General features: G+C 47.8%; 1 protein-coding gene and 1 long non-coding RNA gene across 2 annotated transcripts in view; one reads left to right on the plus strand and one right to left on the minus strand.

Moving 5' to 3' along the window:
* Positions 1-20,177, minus strand: part of cap2 (cyclase associated actin cytoskeleton regulatory protein 2) — a 323,980-nt gene that overhangs the window by 59,999 nt on the left and 243,804 nt on the right. The gene's annotated exons all lie outside the window — the stretch shown is intronic.
* Positions 13,394-20,177, plus strand: part of LOC119965955 — a 33,044-nt gene continuing 26,260 nt past the window's right edge. Inside the window, exon 1 of the long non-coding RNA XR_005460644.1 lies at positions 13,394-13,487. This is a non-coding gene — a long non-coding RNA (uncharacterized LOC119965955). The remainder of the gene's footprint in view (positions 13,488-20,177) is intronic.

The following is a 20,177-nucleotide window of genomic DNA, read 5'->3' on the forward strand; positions in this document are numbered from 1 at the left end:
GACTCCCACATTCTACATGGCCCGCCCACCTACGGGAATCCACTTGGGATGTGTGAAATGCTCACATAACCACAATTGCAAACTCTCTATAAACAATAGCCTTCAGCCGCACGGCCAGAGGCATCGGCGCTTGGTGAGGGTCATGGGTGGTCAGGCACACCCCCCCCCAAGCCCTCTTACAGCAGCCCCTCCCTTCCAGGACCCCCAATCAAACTATCAGAGGCCCCTACTTAACTGCTCTGCACACCCCGCCTTTCAAACCCCCCATCCACCCTCCTTTCCTGGGCATGGCCTCCCTGAGGCCCTGGCCCTTGGCAGTGCCACCCTGGCACCTGGGCAGCCTTGCACTGTTACCCTGGCAGTGCTCCAGCTAGCTTGGCAGTGTCATCCGGGCACCTGGACATTTCCAGGATGGCAGTGCCTGGTGTCAGTTGGGCAGCGCCAAGGTGCCCACGTTCCAGAGGGAGGTTTGGGGGCCACCCTGCACTGACCCTGACCACCCAGCAGTCTCCGATAGCCGTTCTGCCTGGTCCACATTTTTGTGGACCAGCACTGATTGGCACCCGGCTGCAGCCTCCTGGGGAGGCAGGAGGATCGAGGGAGGTTGGTGTATCCCGAGTGAGTCCGTCTTAAGTAGGGTTCTTCCAGGTGCACCGTTTTGTCATGCTCCTATTGGGCGGATTTCGAATCTGAAGCCTCGCAGGATTTGGATAAATCCGCGAGGCACGGAGACTGCCGGGAAGCACACGAAAGGGCTCTCCCAGGATTCTCCGGCCACGCTGTGCTCTCACACGAACGCAACACAGCCAGAGAATCACGCCACATGTGTTCAAATCCCACCTGAGAGACTTGAGCACAAAATCCAGACTGACACTCCAGTGAGTTCTGAGGGAGTGCTGTGCTGTCTGAAGTGCTGTTATGAATCAGACGTTATACTGATTCTTTGTCTGCTCTTTGGTGCGATGCAAAAGTTACCATGGCACAGTTTTCTTTCAGAAATGCGCTGTTCCTCACATCTGTGTCAATTAAAGTTTGTGCATAATATCTTCCAGCTGCTACTCCAGGCTGCAATCACTCCCATTCTAAGCAAATTGTGTACCAGTAGTTGGGGAGGTATCTGTCAATCAAATGTGTTAACAGATTTTTGATTGACTAGGCAATCAAGAGTTGTGGGCAAGGGGGCAGTGGCAGGCAAGAAAGTGGCATTGAAGCCAATATCAGAAAAATCATGATCTTATTGAATGTCAGAGCAGGCTTGAGGGTCCAAATTACCTACTCCTGCTACTATTTCTTATGTATAATCAATCTAGTGGTGTTATCTCGCCGGCACCAGCCATCAACTAGTTCATGGCGGTCCAGCTCTCATCAATTTAAAATAAAATACACTGCATGAGAGAAATTGATGCCTATGAAGGCCTGCGACACACCTTTGTGGAAATGGAATTTCTTTGTGACATGAGTGCTCTCATAGCTGGCATTTGGCCAATCAACGTTTTTGCTAATGAACAGAACTATAGTAAATGAGATTGAGCAAGAATCCTCATGGGTGGATTATAAATCAAAGAAGGCAAATGAAAAACACCAAAAATCAAGTAACTAACAAATGCATTAAGGACTAGTTATTGGTGGTTGTGATTACTAAGCGTATGATTCCCCGTCAACCCACCTCCCCACAAAAGAACTTCTCTCTTTAAATGTTTTCATTCTCAAGCCATGTGTCACTGACATAGAACAGAATTTTATTACCCTTGAGAAGGTGGTAGTAGCCTTCTTCTTCACTGCTGCAATCCACGTGGCACAGGTACTGTAACAGTGCTGTTAACTAGGGAGTTTCAGGACTTTGATCCAAAGATGAAGAAATGGCAATATATGTCCAAGCTGGAATGGTCTGCGACTCGGTAGAAAACTTGGGAGGTGATACTATTTCAATGCACTTGTTGCCCTTGTCCTTCCAGATGGTGGTGGCTGGAGGTTTAGGAGGCGCTGTCAAAAGGTTTTTGCAGTGTAATTGTTGTAGACAATTTGGGTTTAATAAGGACACCAAATTCTTGTATTACATTTATTGAAGTAACTTCACATTTCTTGTTAAAATTGAACATCAAATTCGTCTACTTGTGGAGCCTTGGCCTGTATGAATGTACTTTATCTTGGTGCAGCACAGGGCATAGGTTAGTAAGTCAGTTATTAAGTGCAAGTTAACATGAGTGCTCCCATAACTGGCATTTATTTAAACATTATTTCATAGAACGTAGACATCACAGGTTGGGCCAGCATTTTTATTGTTCATCCCTAATTACACTTGAGAAGGTGGTGGTGAGCTGCTTTCTTGAACTGCTGCAGTGCCTGTGGTGTAGGTACACACACAGTGCTGTTTGAGAGGGAGTTCCAGGATTTTGACCCAGCGACAGGGAAGGAACAGTGATGTAATTCCAAGTGAGGATGGTGTGTCTGGAGATTCCCACTTCAATTTATTTTTCATTTTCCTATGGCTCACAATGAAAGAGTCCAAGTTGAATTATTGTGTAATTCATGCAGACAAATCCGATATCTAATGCAGAAATAGTTCCATGTATAAACAAAAGACAACAATCAGACTGTACAACTAAAACAAAAGTGTCCTTACAGGAGTGATTTTAAATATTTGAGCAAGACAGGACACTATAAATATGAAAATTCTGAAGTAGCCAACATATTGATGGCGTGTCTCAGAATATAAGCTCCTGAAACTGTAGCTATATACATACTCAACTATTTCAATACATCAAAAACAATGCTGTTCATTTCCCAATTTGCATCAAGTTCCATTTACCCATTATCGCTGATCTTGCTAACATAACACATTGGGCACAATCTACCAGTGGTGTTGCGCCGCAACAGGAGTATAACGCAGCCAGTAAATGCTGGGAGAGTCCTCACGTGGGTTTCCCGACAGCCAATATACCTCGCGAAATCTACTCAGGTCTCATGAGGTGTCGCGATCAGGATCCTGCCCACAATGGACAGGACCAAGCCTCGCAAGTCTAAGTAGGTTAAAGCCCGCTTAGGCACTCAGTACTGGTCCACATAAACGTGGACCAAGCGGAACACACCCAGTGGGTCATCAGAGGCTCCTGGCTGATCAGGGACAGCCTTGAACAGGGGCACATCGGCACTGCCACCCTGGCACTGCCAAGGTGCCTGGGTGGCACTGAAAAGCCAGCAGGAGCACTGCCAGGGTAGCAGTACCAGATTGCCAGGATCGCACTGCCAAGGGTCAGGGCCTGATGAGAGACTATGCCCATGAAAGGAGGGCGGTGGGGGATTGCAGTTCTGGTATGCAACCTCTCTCTTCCTTCAGATGCTTTTAAAAATGCACCTCTTTGAACAAGCTTTTGATCATGGGCGCAATCCACCAGTCGCATTGCGCTCTCGCTTGAGTGCAGTGCAGCCGGTGAATTTCAGGAGAGTCCTCTCACGGGCTTCCCGGAGTCTTCATGCTTCGTGGGATTCACCCATGTCCCACGAAGCGTCGGAGTCAGATTCCTGCCAACAAGAGGCGAGACCAAACGACGCGTGCCGAAGCCGGTTTTAAACTGACTTCGGTGAACTTACCTGGTATCTACTGGCATGGCGGGATCCACCGACTTCCCTGCGAGGCTGCAGCTGGGCGTCGTTCAGTACTGGGCCACAAGAACGTGGACCAGGCGGAACGGGACCCGGGGGTCTCTCAGGCCATGAAAGGCCCCTGGGTGGCTAGGGATAAAGCACAGTAGCTCCCTGGCCCTCCCCCTGGATTCAGGGCACCTTGGCACTACCACCCTGACACCAGGTGCCAGGGTGGCACTGCCATGGATCAGGGCCCGAGGGGTGCCATGTCCATGAAGGTAGGGTGGTGGTGGGGGTTGAAGGGTTGGGGTCTGCAAGGCAGGTAGGTAGGGGCACCCTGGAAGTTGGGGGAGTGGGGGTTCTGGAAGGGAGCGGGTGCTGTAAGGGTGCTGCCCACTCATCTTGGCCGCCCTGAGGGGTTATGAAGTTTTTTTGGCACTGCATGTGGCGACGTCGGCCACAGCGTTGACTGCCTCTGCCACCTGTGCCCAGGCACAACTGACGGCGGTGCTGGCAGCCTCCTTCCCGGGCCGGGGTACAGGGTTATCTGCCGCCCCTCCACGGCGTCCAGGAGTCTCCAGTTCCGCGTCCATGAAATATGGTGCTGCTCTCCTTACAGCCATCTTGTTGGCTGGGATGGTTGTGTGTGGGGGTAGAATGATATATGTGCGACTGCAGCTTGCCAGCCTCCTGAAACACGGACTCGGCGAATCCCGTACCATTTTTCATTAGAATTCATGGTGATACACGTGGTGCCGGTGCTAGCCCATTAAGAGTAGCGGAATCGGTGCTGGTGTGGTGCCGATTGTTCTGTCACGAAAGTCAACGGATTCAACACTTAGAGCTGGATTCTCTGTAGCCCGATGCCAAAACCGTGATCGGCGACGGTTTGACGCCTGTCCACCATGCTTCGCCCCCTCCAAACTGGCGTCATCGGGACACACACCTTTGGTGCATCATAGGCCGGCCCACCCGCAATGCTCCACCTCCCCATGGGCCAGGTTCCTAATGGCGTGCCAGCTGCGGAAAGTTTCCAGCGCTGCCACACACGTCCGGGATCTGTGTCGCTGGCCGGGGGGCTTCTGCTAGGATTGGTGGGGGGTAGGCTGTGGGGTTGCGGTTGGCGGGTTAGGGTTCGAGCATGGCTGGCCCCATGTTGTACAGCACAACCTAAAAGGCCCTGATGCACAACCGTATGCGCAGCCAGGGTAGGCGATTCTTCAGCCGTTTTTGGCATGATCCACGGGCGACTCATGTGGCGCCAGTGCTAGACCCTCACTGGTACCAGAATCGGAGAGGTGTTCACACCGATTTTCCTGCTGTGAAACTCCCGCGGATTCACGCCGGCACCTGGCCTCAGGTACGGAGAATCCAGCTCATGGACTCCACAAAAGCGACACACTAAATCCAAGCTGAGAAGAATGAGCATTACATCTGATCTTGGGCTTTATTCAATGCTTGATCTTCGCCAAAAGGCCGAGAAGCGATGGGACCTTTACAAATGTATTTAATACAACTTGTATTGGGGCAGCACGGTAGCATGGTGGTTAGCATCAATGCTTCACAGCTACAGGGTCCCAGGTTCGATTCCCGGCTGAGTCACTGTCTGTGCGGAGTCTGCACGTCCTCCCCGTGTGTGCGTGGGTTTCCTCTGGGTGCTCCGGTTTCCTCCCACAGTCCAAAGATGTGCGGGTTAGGTGGATTGGCCAGGCTAAATTGCCCTTAGTGTCCTAAAAAATAAGGTTAATGGGGGTTGTTGGGTTACTGGTATAGGGTGGATACGTGGGCTTGAGTAGGGTGATCATTGCTCGGCACAACATCGAGGGCCGAAGGGCCTGTTCTGTGCTGTACTGTTCTAAAACTGCAAGTTATAGCATTTTGATGCGAGATTCTTTATTATTGGTACAGTGCATAAGCATTCAACAAACCCACATCGTCATGCATTCTGCTAAAATGTTTATGTTAACATGGGTGGGAACTACTGGACGCAAGTATCGTAGAGAAAGGGAACTGTAGCGACATGTATGACCGACTGGTAGAAAGGGATGACACCGTACTGGACGCAACAAGAATGAAATGGGAGGACAACCTGGGGATGGAGATAGGGTGGGGTCTCTGGAGCGAAGCACTGCATAGGCTCAACTCCACCTCCACGTGCGCAAGGCTCAGCCTGACGCAACTGAAAGTGGTACATAGAGCACACTTAACAAGAAACCGTATGAGCAGGTTCTTCCCGGAGGTGGAGGACAGATGTGAACGGTGCCAACGAGGCCCGGCCAACCACGTCCACATGTTCTGGTCTTGCCCCAGACTTGTGGATTACTGGACAGCCTTCTTCGAGGCTATGTCCAAAGTGGTGGGGGTGAGGGTGGAGTCATGCCCGATAGTGGCGGTCTTCGGGGTTTCAGACCAGCCAGATCTATTCCTGGGGAGGAGGGCGGACACCCTTGCCTTTGCCTCCCTGATCGCCCGCCGTAGAATCCTGTTTGGCTGGCGGTCAGCAGCACCACCCAGAGCTGCAGACTGGCTGTCCGACATCTCGGAATCTCTCCAAATGGAGAAAATCAAATTCGCCATCCAAAGGTCAGACGACGGCTTCCACAGAACGTGGCAGCCATCCATGCAATTGTTCCGAGACCTGTTTGTGGCCAACGTACAAGAGGAAGAATAGTCGGGTGGCCAAAAATCAGGGGAAAATGGACGGGTTCGTTATGGGGGTTTGATGGCTAGCTAAGGCCCAAAACCAAACTATAAATAAATGCCTATAAACATGTGCCTCGGCAATATTGGGGAATATAAAATATGTATGCCGGCTAAAGGGGGCGGCCACAGTTGTTATTACGAAGATGCTTACCTGTAAATATGTTAATTTTTGCGTGTTTTTTTTCCCTCTCTCTAACAATTTGTAATTTGTTGGATATAAAATATGAAAACTCAATAAAAAACATTTTATAAAGAAAACATGGGTGGGAAGGGCGTGCTGGTGATGGATGGTACAAGGGCTCCTGAAAGTCCTATATGTTCAAGCCCCTAGAATTTTTAATCCAGCTTTTGCGACGTGTCAACCCTTCCGTCTCCAGATCTCCCTCTGCTTCTACCAAAAGGCTTTATTTCCTTTCGGTGTCAAAACTAATTTAAAACAGACGTGTGTTGGGCGTCAGGCAAAGTAACCATCAGCCAGTCAGCTGCAAGTGCCCAGTCAGGAACTTGCTGGGAGTTACCATTTAGGCAGCAACCATCAGTGTCTCCCATTGGTTCACTAAAAGGCCCTGATGCGTAGAAATCAGAGCTTTGTGCCTGGGGCAGAGTAACAATTGAAGGCCCTGATGGAAATAATAGTTAGGGCTTATCAGGCGACCGTGTACCGTCATCTGCGAAAGCCATAGCTTTACAGGATTACCTCAGCTGTTTGTGCTTGCAACAGCTGTTATCCATAGTTCACTAGACTGATTGCAGAGCTCACAGTAGCTGTCATTTAATTTGTTATTTGTAGAATTTTAGGAGGCCCCTAGAGGGGAGGACTGGACCTGTTATGCTCTTCTTACATAAAGTAGTCAAGGATATGTACCGCATCTAATACATTTGAATGTCAATTAAAGCCATTTCTTCAGAACGATACATTGAAAACCTGCCAAATATACAACCTCATGAATTGCTTCACACCACATTAGGTGTCCATGTTATTTACTTTCAACTGGCATTTACATTTTCTTCAAATGTCCTTCTGTAATCTCTCCCCTCCCATGAATGATTGGGAAGGTTTGGGTTATGTCACCTCCATTGTCAGGGGAGACACACAAAGATAAGTTTTCCATCACTTCTTACTCCAACCTAGAAGCGAGAGAGTTGTTGTATCAGGAATGTGTGGGGGCAGCACGGTAGCATGGTGGTTAGCATAAATGCTTCACAGCTCCAGGGTCCCAGGTTCGGTTCTCGGCTGGGTCACTGTCTGTGCGGAGTCTGCACGTCCTCCCCGTGTGTGCGTGGGTTTCCTCCGGGTGCTCCGGTTTCCTCCCACAGTCCAAAGATGTGCGGGTTAGGTGGATTGGCCATGCTAAATTGCCCGTAGTGTCCAAAAAAGTAAGGTTAAGGGGGGGAGTTGTTGGGTTACGGGTATAGGGTGGATACGTGGGTTTGAGTAGGGTGATCATTGCTCGGCACAACATCGAGGGCCGAAGGGCCTGTTCTGTGCTGTACTGTTCTATGTACTGTTCTAGGAAGCTCTTTGAGTAGATAATTGAGCAAATTCAGCTTCTAGGAGAGCCAATTTTCAATTTCATGAGATATGGCACCATAACCTGTCTGTAATATATAAATGTCTCTCTCATGTGGTCGCCAATATACTGGGTACCCTCAGCACTTTTCTCCTGTACATTAGTTAAACCCAGGATTCCATTCCAACACATTGGGTTCCCTCAGCAGTTCAATTCAGATCAACACCAAGATAGGTTTGGTAAATGGTGCACTAATTCTGCAGTTGTAGTAAGGCTGAGTTACAATGTTGGAGGTGTTATAATCTACAGTGTGAAATATGAACAGTGTGTAACAATTCACACAAGCTCATTTACATACTGATTTTGCACTCTTAGGCACAGGGTAGAATTTAACAGGTGGCAGGGTTTCCCACCTGCCACTTGAAGACACTGCTCTGCAGCTATTTGAGGCTGAGAAGCGGAAGAAAGACCCACTTCAGAGAGCTGTCAGCAAATCTATTGGCCGACAGATTTGTAGTCCCAGCTTGCCACCAGTGGTCAATTCTGGAGCCCACAGGATCAGGTAAGGGCATTTAAATGGTCATTGGATAAACATATCAGTAAAAATGAACACCAACACAATAGTCCTCGATACAGTGCCCCACAAGGCTGCGTACTTAGCCCCCTACTCTACTCCCTGTACACACACAACTGTGTGGCAAAACTTGGTTCCAACTCCATCTACAAGTTTGCTGACGATACGACCATAATGGGCTGGATCTCGAATAACGACGAGTCAGAATACAGGAGGGAGATAGAGAACCTAGTGGAGTGGTGTAACGACAACAATCTCTCCCTCAATGCCAGCAAAACTAAAGAGCTGGTCATCGACTTCAGGAAGCAAAGTACTGTACACACCCCTGTCAGCATCAACGGGGCCGAGGTGGAGATGGTTAGCAGTTTCAAATTCCTAGGGGTGCACATCACCAAAAATCTGTCCTGGTCCACTCACGTCGACATTATCACCAAGAAAGCACAACAGCGCCTATACTTCCTCAGGAAACTAAGGAAATTTGGCATGTTCACATTAACCCTTACCAACTTTTACAGATGCACTAAAGAAAGCATCCTATCGGGCTGCATTACAGCCTGGTATGGCAACTGCTCGGCCCAGGACCGCAAAGACCTTCAGAGAGTCGTGAATACCGCCCAGTCCATCACACAAACCTGCCTCCCATCCATGGACTCCATCTACACCTCCCGCTGCTTGGGGAAAGCGGGCAGCATAATCAAGGACCCCTCCCACCCGGCTTACTCACTTTTCCAACTTCTTCCATTGATACAGAAGTCTGAGAACACGCACGAACAGACTCAAAAACAGCTTCTTCCCCACTGTCACCAGACTCGTAAATGACCCTCTTATTGACTGACCTCATTAACACTACACCCTGTATGCTTCATCCGATGCCAATGCTTATGTAGTTACATTGTATATCTTGTGTTGCCCTATTATGTATTTTCTTGTATTTTCTTGAATTTTGTTTAATTCCCTTTTCTTCCCATGTACTGAATGATCTGCTGAGCTGCTTGCAGAAAAATACTTTTCACTGTACCTCGGTACACGTGACAATAAACAAATCCAATCCAATCCAATATGGATGATAATGGCAGGTGTAGATGGGCTTGAGATTGGTTTCACAGGTCGGCGCAACATCGAGGTCCAAAGGCCTTTACAGCGCTGTAATGTTCTAAGTTAAGTCTGAAGTCTCCCAGTGGGAGGGGAAGAGAAGGGAATTATGACTCGGTGGGTGAGTAGGGGTGTGGAGAGTCCTGATGGCAAGGTCAGGTGGGGAGGGTGCACGTAGGTGGAGTGGATGACCTGCCAGGCTTCCACCTTACCCTGAATTCTTACTCTCACCCCGGATGGCACAGAGAGCAGGAACAACTATTAGTTTGGTGAACGACAAGTACCACCCCTGATATGTGTTGAGAAAATACGGTACAATTGGGTTCAGTGCCCCAAGCTAGGCTAAAACAATGGGGCCCTGATCAACATTCCAAATTGGAGACCCTATTAGAATGGATAGGTGTGCACAAACTGAACTTCATAGCTCTACCTGCTGCGATTCTCCATCTAGGCTCAGGATTAAGGAGGACTACATGAAGGGAGGGTTGGGGGGGGGGGGGGGGGGGGGAGAGGGGGGTTGTAATGGGATTAGGCAGGGCTACAAACAACATCAAAATAAAATAATAAGATGGAGGAAAATAAGAAAGATAACATTTGAAATAATATATCACCTTTCACAATGTCAGGATATTCCAAAGCACTTTATAGCCAAGGATGTACTTCTGAAGTATAGTCATTGTTGTAATGTAGGGAATGAGTCAACCAATTTGCACACAAGCTCCCATAAACAATAATGAGATTAGTTTAATCTGTTTTAATGATGTTGGCTGTGTGATAATAATTGGCCAAGATACCGGGAAGAACTTTCCTGTTCTTCTTTGAAAGAGTGCCATGGGACTTTACACATCCACCTACAGAGCAGATGGGGCTCGATTTAATGGCTGATCCAAATGACAGCACCTTCTACCTTGGGACGGCATTGGAGTGTTGACTTGCATAATGTGTTCAGGTGTCTGGAGTGGAAGTTGAACACATGACTTCTTGAAGTAGAAATGAGAGTGCTATCACATTGCCAAGGCTGGCGCCCTGTACAATTACAATTTAAACACCTGATATTGAAATTTTACTGCAACAATTTTAGAAGATACAAAAATAATTGGAAAATGCAACAAGGATTAAACATTTGGGGATATCTCCTGAATGCAGAACGCCAGCCAATGGGAACTACTACCTGTATAAGGAGATACCCATAGGGAATCACAGGTTTAATATCATAATCTGTACAACATAACCAGCAAGGATGTTAGTTTATCAAATACCGCCTCTCTGGGGAATCCAAATTGGTTTTCGTACATGGAGCTTTTACACAGATGCCTTGACCCTTTTGGAAACTATGGGGAGGAATTCTCCATCGGCGGGACCCTCCACTCCACCAGCAGCACACCCACGCCCTCGGGTTTCCCAGCAGTGTGGGGTGGCCACAATGGGAAATTCATTGGCCAGCTGCCGGAACGGAGAATCCCGTTGCTGGCGAGGACGCGCTGTGCAGGAAAACGCGCCTGGTTGTCCTGAGGATCCTGCCCATGGTCTTTCAGGAGAAGCAGGGGGTTTTCCGGCGTCATCGTGACGAGTCATTCAAAAGTCCAGAAGATCCTGCCAGTGGGAGGAGCTGGAAAATTCCAGCCAGGGACTCGGCTCTTTACCCAACAGACTCACTGAGCAGGTGTACAGCTACATTAAACACAAGCCTTTTGTTCAGGCATTTCTTCACTGAAAACAAAATGAAGTGAGTACCCACTCACTGTCCCATTATAAGACCACCTGTTTCAATTGAACACAGCAGCCAGTGACATACAACCCTTGCAAGTTAACAGCTGAACAGCAGCCGACTACTTTTTTGGGGCTGCAAATGGTCTTTGGAGAGTGAACAAAGAATTGCTCAGTAGGAATTATTTACTAAGAACATAAACATTTCATCAGCGTCTGTTGTGTATTGTCAAGTCCCCAGGTGCCCATAACCACGATATTAACTCTATACAATTAACAATATCCAGCCAGTCACATGAACCTCCTTGACACAGGCTTCTGTTTGGCTGTATTTTTAATTGTGCTGTACTGTTTTATTCAAATATACTTGTACAAGATGAATGTTCACTGAAATAAATCAGAATCAGGAAACTGAGAAATAAAAATTAAAGAATGACAAAATGAAGGAAGAGGAGACATAGAAAAAAAGGAAGTGAAGAAGACTTGAATTTATATATCACCATTTCTCATGTTTTCTGAAGGTTCGCCTAACTACATGATCTCAACACTTCTTAATATTCTGCTATTTCAATGTCATACTTTGCAGATGTTATGGATGGGAGTAGATTATAACATAGGAAGGGATATTTTACATTGTTCGACAAGTGATGTTTCAATAATGATGAAGTAAACAGATCATTTGTTACATCTTCCAGTCCTAGATCTCAAAGAAGGGAGGTCAGTTTGAAATTAAATAGCTGGCTCGGCAATCACCAAGAAGAGACAGATGCAGGGTAGCATGGTGGTTAGCATAAATGCTTCACAGCTCCAGGGTCCCAGGTTCGATTCCCGGCTGGGTCACTGTCTGTGTGGAGTCTGCACGTCCTCCCCCTGTGTGCGTGGGTTTCCTCCGGGTGCTCCGGTTTCCTCCCACAGTCCAAAGATGTGCGGGTTAGGTGGATTGGCCATGCTAAATTGCCCGTAGTGTCCTAATAAAAGTAAGGTTAAGGGGGGGGTTGTTGGGTTACGGGTATAGGGTGGATACGTGGGTTTGTGTAGGGTGATCATGGCTCGGCACAACATTGAGGGCCGAAGGGCCTGTTCTGTGCTGTACTGTTCTATGTACATTTATGTAGGACCTATCGCGCTCTCAGTGTGTCCCAAAGCTCTTTGTTGTCACCTTTCACGCTCTCAGTACGTCTCAAAGCTCTTAGTCAGCAACAAACCGCTTATGAAACAGTTACTGTCGACAAACACCACAGCCAATTTTGGTGATGGCCAGATTCCACAAACAGCCTGGAGATGAGAGGCAGGTTAATCTGTTTTGGTGGTATGAGTTGGGATGGATATTGGCCAGGACATCAAGAGATTTTAATGCCCTTATTTGAAGACCTGCCACCAAAACAGGCAGGTTTTATGTCTCATCCAAACAACAATACATCACTCCCTCAGTTTTACATAGAAGTGTCAGCATAGACTATGTCGCTCAAGTGCTGGACTGGAGTATGGACCTTCCATTTTCTGATTCGGGAATGAGGGTGCTATTAATTGAGTCAAGCTAACAAGATGGAGGCAGCATGATGGCGCAGTGGTTAGCAATGCTGCCTCACGGCGCCGAGGTCCCAGGTTCAATCCCGGCTCTGGGTCACTGTCCGTGGGGAGTTTGCGCATTCTCCCCGTGTTTGCCTGGGTTTCGCTCCCACAACCCAAAGACGTGCAAGGTAGGTGGATTGGCCACCTGGGCTAAATTGTCCCTTAATTGGAAAAAATGAATTGGGTACTTTAAATTTAAACCAACACTAACAAGAAGGGCAAGTGCCAGAAATAAGAGGCTCCTTTGTGGTATTTTTCTCATTGATTTTCTTTTCAACTGTACCTTAGACAGGATCAGGCAGAACATAACTAATATTGGTAATAACAGATAGATTAATCAGCTACTGTACAGCACACTGCATTTCCTGTTTCTGTTCTTATTGCAATATTTGGACACCGTTTCTTTTTCCCAGTTGTTGTGATGATCCCAATGCCAACGAGAATTGTTTCACATTACTACTTCGGTTGACAAGCTAATATACCCTTTGTATCAGGGAGCAAAATTGGAAAGGAAGTTACACTGATTTGCTTATTTATCAAGTTCTATTGTTAATGGGATTCTATTACATCAACTGTTTGCTTTACTGAGGCAATTCAGGAAATTCCAAATTATAAAACCTTGTGCATTACCCTCAGGGAACAGCGGCTCCGACACCAGTTTGCATTGTCTGCCGCTTACACAAAGAGCTATCTTTAGACCCATGGATCGAGCAACAAGAACAATTCAGAACGGTTCGGCTCAGGTCAGTTCAACTTAAATATTCATTCAAGAATCACATACACACACACACAGACGTATAAAACTTTGTACAGTATCATTATGCAAAGAATTTTTCCATGAGATTCTGAAAATCGCAACCTTCGATATATCCTTTTGTTATTACAGGACATGATTTTGTACGTCATTTCTAGTTCTATCCTGACTTCTGAATGAGACACCCAAATTTAAATCCCTGGGTTTAATGAATCGTTCAAATACTTCCTTGGAGTTCCAAATTCAGGGAAATAAAGCAAATCCTTAGTTGGTGCTATTCCCACATTTCTCAGTCAGAATGATTAAGACCTTATGTTAAGACTGAAGCCCGAAACTGTGTACATAAAAATATATTGCTGTTAATCCTATATAAAGGGTAAAATCCTGAAAATACTGGAAATCTACGTGAAAGATACAATATGAAAGGTGGCACGGTGGCGCAGAGGTTAGCACTGCTGCCTCACTGAGCCGAGGACCCGGGTTCGATCCCGGCCCCGGGTCACTGTTCGTGTGGAGTTTGCACATTCTCCCCGTGTCTGCATGGGTTTCACCCCCACAACCCAAAAGATGTGCAGGGTAGGTGGATTGGCCATGCTAAATTGCCCCTTATTTGGTACAAAAAGGAAAAATACAATATGATCAGTCGTGGGGGTGAAACTGGATAACCCCAGAAAGCAGGAACAGGGTTTGCAATGTGTGAATAATTTGTACTCATTCACTACAATGCACACAGAATGATAAAATCGGGCTCTGAGCTGTTTTAAATGATTACTGCATGCAGCCAGCACCCTGTATGTTGATCATTGGCTGCATACAGTGTGCTCGATGTCCTGAGTGCTTAGAACTACTTAAAACCAGTCTGAAACTCTTAAAGGGAAGGTGCATTGTGGCTGGAATAGAAGCAAGGAGAGTTTTAAAAGTGGAAAAAGGAAGAATTGCATTTATATGGTGCCTTTCACAACCACAGGATGTCCCAAAGCATTTTACAAATAAGTACTTTAAAATGTAGTCACTTTGTAATGTATAAAACACTCAGCAAGCTCCCACAAAAAGAAATGGGACAAGGGTTAGATAATCTGTTTTTTGTGATGTTGATTGAAGGATAAATATTAGCCAGGACACCTAGAATCGTCCCCCTGGTCTTTTTCAAAATAGGGCCATGGGATCCTTTCACATACACCAAGTGGGTGGGTCTCTGTTTGGTGTTTGATCCGAAAGCTGGCACCAGTGGCAGTGCAGCACTCCCTCAGAACTGCACTGGGCTCTTTTGATCATGTCCTGGAATGGGCCTTGAACCCACAAAACCCTCTCTCAGAGCTGAGAGCACTACCAAATGGCCACGGGACAAAGTTAGCAATGGCTGACTATGGTAGACACCGTGCACCAAGTTCTTGATGGAAGAGATGCGTCAGATGCAACAGTATGTCCTCTATACTCATGGAGACAGAAGGGCCTCCAGACTCATATTCAGCAGGCAGTGGGAACAGATAGCTACGGAGGTTAATGCAAGGAGCATAGCTGTAAGGTCAGTAAATTTATCTTCAATGTCATATCCTACTAACCACTTGACTAATCCACTGATCAATTCACTACATCTCCATCACCATTCTTCAAGTGGAGAAACAACAGGAAGAGGCACCGTCACGTGCACAGATGTAGCTACCAATTTGGTATTAATGCTGTGCATATTTTAACAGGATAGTATAGAGGTGGGATCTTCATGTGATGAGAAACCAGGTACAAGTGCACAAGAAAGGATAGGACAGGTGCCAACTCACCAGAGGATTCAGTTATACACTAACTAGTTCTACTTAAAAGGACTCAGATGAGGTTTATGAATAGCCAGACTACAGAAGCTTCTGTACATACCCAAATTCTTGGTGCATTGGAAATCCTGCCAGAAAGCATGCAACTAATATCAAAGAGCATTGAAAAGCCATCAACTTGTCAAAGGGCTTCACAGAGAGCTTGGAGCCCATCCATTCCAGTGTGGAATGGATGCTCACCTTCACCTGTGGAGCCAATCATGATGTGATGTCTGAAGGTCGATGTCTCATGTTCCATTGCAGCAGAATAGCTTCCACCAAGAATTGTACAGTAAGAAGTCTCACAACACCAGGTTAAAGTCCAACAGGTTTGTTTCAAACACGAGCTTTTGGAGCACTCTGAAAGCTCGTGTTTGAAATAAACCTGTTGGACTTTAACCTGGTGTTGTAAGACTTCTTACCGTGCTCACCCCAGTCCAACGCCGGCATCTCCACATCATGACCAAGAATTGTATACAGCAGTGCAAAGACAGGACACAGGATGGAGTGTGGAACTCGATAGTGGCAACACCAGTGTCAAATCAGTGTTGTACACTAAGTGGCACATGATCTTGCTCCTCTGCCTGGTTCGAGCGGTTGTTAGGTATATGTGCACAAACTCCTTCAATAATTTGATGACCAGTGTGCTTCACATCAGGAGTATGCTCCTAAAATCAGGTGCTACAGAACTCAACTTCTCTCTCACCTGAAGAAGGAGCCGTGCTCCGAAAGCTCGTGTTTGAAACAAACCTGTTGGACTTTAACCTGGTGTTGTAAGACTTCTTACTGTGCTCACCCCAGTCCAACGCCGGCATCTCCACATCATGGAATTTTATTAACACAGACCCTTGTGCTGCGAACCCTTCCTGGGCCACCTCCGGCAGCATGCCCACTGCTCTGTCACTGCGAGTAGGCAGGCAGGCAACCAAGGGCCAATAACACTCTGCGGGATTGCAGTGGAGGGGAAGATAACCAGTCCTGCTCTTCGCCAGCTCCACACTCCTTGTTGTAGCTAGCAGTGTTCCCTTTAAGGACCATGGCTAAACTGCAACTTGATCAAGTTATTCTGAATGCAGCCAATTTGGCTGAAATCAATCGGAACGATCATTGGGAGATATGCATGCAGCTGGTTGACCCAATATCACTTGCTTTACATTGTTGCCCAAAGTTAAAACTAATCCTGTGTTGTGCTCAAAAAGGCTGATCTAATCTCCTAGAACAGAGGAAGAGTTTTAAAATGATATAATCTGAATCCGTCACATTAGATTGCAAGCTCATCACCTGCAAGTATCCATCACGTTCTTTCACCTTCTGCAATCCAGAGGGTCAGGATCATGTAATCCACCTTTAAGCTGTTGGAATGAGCTCCCTTACTTCATTGGTAGACCTGGATGGATTTGTGAGGCAGTGGCTGAATCATGTCCAAAATCACTGCATTTTGCTGAAGTAGGGATTGTACCAGACGCACCGAGTCGGGTGACTTGCGATCGGCTTGGAGTGATACCCGATTTGGGCCTCTGCTGGAATTCACCCGTTCTGCCCGACACTGCGTCAGACGCATTGCAGTGGCTGAATGAAGTCCAAAATCACTCAATTTTGAAGTAGGGATTTTGAATATTCCACAATTTTCGGTAATCGCACAATTGCACCCACTGCAACCCTGCCCCCAACCCCACTGCAACAGCTAGGGATTCCTTAGTGTAACTGCAGTTGTGTAATATCTGATCTGAAAATGATGGTTTTGCTTCTAATCGGGCTTTATGGATCACAATTACACAGAACAGAGTGCATTGGGGTCACAATAAAACACCTTGGGGTACTTATCCAGTGCTAAATCTAACTAAGAGGAAATACCAACATCAAGTGCTGATACAGCTGTTCAAGATACACAATCTTCCTATTTCAAAAGAAGGCTCGAACAGCTGAAAAATCAGCAAAATAATTCTCCGATTTTAAGTGCCTAACAAGGTCAAACAAGACAGTAGAGGTTGGAGGTAGGCAGGCTGGAAGAAAGAGGGCTACACAAAGTAATTCTCTGCATATAATTTTTCTTTTCACATACTCGCGTGTGCATCCCCCCCTTTCCTAATCCTGCGAGTGGCAGCTGATCAAGGCACAGACAGAGAAGCGTGCCTGTGCAAATCTTTTTGTTGAAAGATTGAAGGTGTCGGCTTGTATTTTCCCTTAAATTGATATAAATAATAAGAAAGATCCTGGATTTATGCAGCAACTTTCAAACCTCAAGGCATGCCAAAACACTTTAATGAAGTACCTTTGTAATGCAGCAGATCATTTGCACACAGCAGGATCCCAATGTGATAATGGTCAGATCATTTGTATTTGGTGATGTTGGTTAAGGGATCAACTTTGGCCAAAACATTGGGGAAGAACTCCCCTGCTCTTTGCAATAGTGCCATGGGAGCTCCTCAGTGCAAAAAACTATGGGCTATGTGCGGACTTGGCCGTGTGTTCTCTGCTGATGCTCACTATCTACCCTGAGTGCTGTTCAATAGCATGATGTTTCTCGGCGCTGCGAGTGCCGGGAAACACGTGTCTAACACGCTCGCTATGGGACTTTGTTCCCATTTAGTTAAATTGCACCCGTAGTCACTTTTTCAGGCCCTGGGGAGTTTCTCCCCGGGATAGCCCACACTTAGAATTTTTTCCATCACTGGGGAGCTGAACTCACTGGCCACCCCCCCGCACCCTCCCAATTGAGGACACCCCACCATGGATCGCTGAGGACCCTCCTTTTCATGCCTCCCCACTTCCCTTTTGGACACACCCATCCCTTTCACCTCCCCAACCTTCTTTAGGCTTCATTATACCGCCCTTCCCCCCCCCCCCCCCCCCCATCCCCCGTATTCCTTCTTTCATAGCCTTGGCCCCCCTCAGGCCCTGACCCATGGCAGTGCCACCCTGGCATCTGAGCAACCAGCCTGGCAGTGCCACCCAGACACCTTAGCAGTTCCAGGGTGGCAGTGACAAAGTGTCATGTTACCAGGGGGAAGGCCAGGATATGTCCCTGACCACCCAGGGGCCTCCAATGGTCTGGGAGACCCTCAGGTGCCGTTAGATCCAGGATCCGGCATCAGCACAGTTAAGTTCTTAAACCCATTGTGGGTAGGAGCCAGATTCTGCTGCCTTACGAGATCTGGTTAGATCTCGCCAGACACAACAGCTGTTGGGAAGCCTGGGGGAGGCCTCTCCCGGCATCTATCGGCCACATCACCCTCCTGTTTGGGGTCAACGCGGCCAGTTGATCGCTCTCAGGATTCTTGGACTAGGGAGTGTTTTACTATAAGAGATTAGTAACGCAGACGATAAAATAATTAAGTAATTAGTTAAGTATTTCAAATGTGTGAATATGAATAGATACAGAACAGGAAAGTGAAATGTGTTGAGAATAGACAGAATCAGCGAAATGACGACGGGTCGAATGATTTCCTTCCGTGCTCTAATCACAACACTGTAGCTGTATTGACACCCTGGGCTAGTGCGTGGTCAATTCCAGTCCCACTTGACCCAGAATCGCAACACAGTTGAATCAACCAATAATTCGTAGAAAAATACACAATGGGCGCAATTCTCCGCACTTACGGCGGTGCGGAGAACAGCGGGGGTCGTAAATTTTTACGGCCACGCTAGTCCGATGCCCTCCCGCTATTCTCCCCCCCCCCCCCCCCCCACGCCCAACTCGAATCGCTGCCGCCGTTTTTTTACGGCCAGCAGCGATTCTCAGCTGGCCGATGGGCCGAACTCCAAGCCCTTTACGGCCGTTTTTACGAACGGCAAACACACCTGGTCTGGCCGTTCGTAAAAACGGCCGTAAAGTCCCGATCTTGGCAACCATGGCACCGATTGGCACGGCCGTACCACGGCCGTGCCAAGGGTGCCATGGGCCCGCGATCGGTGGGCACCGATCGCGGGCAGCGGGTCCGATTCCCGCGCACTCTTTGTCCTTCCGCCGCCCCGCTGTATCACTTCGCGGGGCGGCTGAGGGGCATCCCGGCCCGCGCATGCGCGGATTTCGCGCAAATGCGCGATGACGTCATCCGCGCATGCGCGGGTTGGAGTCTTCCAATCCACGCATGCGCGGCTGACGTCATGTGACGCGTCAGCCGGCGCAAACTCTGGCAAGCGGGCTTAACGAAATTCGTTAAGCCCGCGATGCCGGAGTTCACGGCCGCGGCATACTAGCCCCGACCGGGGACCAAAATCGGTTCCCGGTCGGGGAGGGGGAGGCTGGCGTCAAACCCGCCCGGTTTTGACGCCAGCCTTACGATTTCTCCCTGTCTGGGAGAATCGCGCCCAATGTCTTTGGCCCTTGGCTGCCCAATAATTACAGTTTTTAAATTTAAACACAATTACTTTTTATTTACAACCTATAATGAACTATGCAGCAAATACAACTGGTTAACTATTATCTAATTCCTAATCCCTCACTTTAACTTGCCCCCCACCCTCTTTATACATAAATATACACACACACACACACACACACACAATTATATAACCAGGCTTTCCCAACGCTTCCAGCCTCCGAAGTGCCTCTATCCGGCACTATAGAGAGGGGGGTACACCCAAAATTGCTATAGCATGCTCACAGTTGTGCTGCTGTTCGGGGGGGGGGGGGGTCTCTGTAGGTCTGGGAAGAGCAGCAGGGGGTGGTCAGGAGATGGGGCGTGGGGTCCGGGTGGACGAGCATGGACCACCATTGCCACTGCGCAGCGACTGACTGCCCACTCTGAACTTAGCACCACAGGTCGTATGGGTGCCTCCCCAGACCACCCCTCTAGGTACTCGCTGGCCCCACCGACCCAACAACGGGATGGGTGTGCTCCAGTGCAACCAGTGCCATCTTCTTGGCTGGA

The sequence above is a fragment of the Scyliorhinus canicula genome, chromosome 5 (genome assembly GCF_902713615.1).
Source record: "Scyliorhinus canicula chromosome 5, sScyCan1.1, whole genome shotgun sequence".
NCBI lineage: Eukaryota > Metazoa > Chordata > Chondrichthyes > Carcharhiniformes > Scyliorhinidae > Scyliorhinus > Scyliorhinus canicula.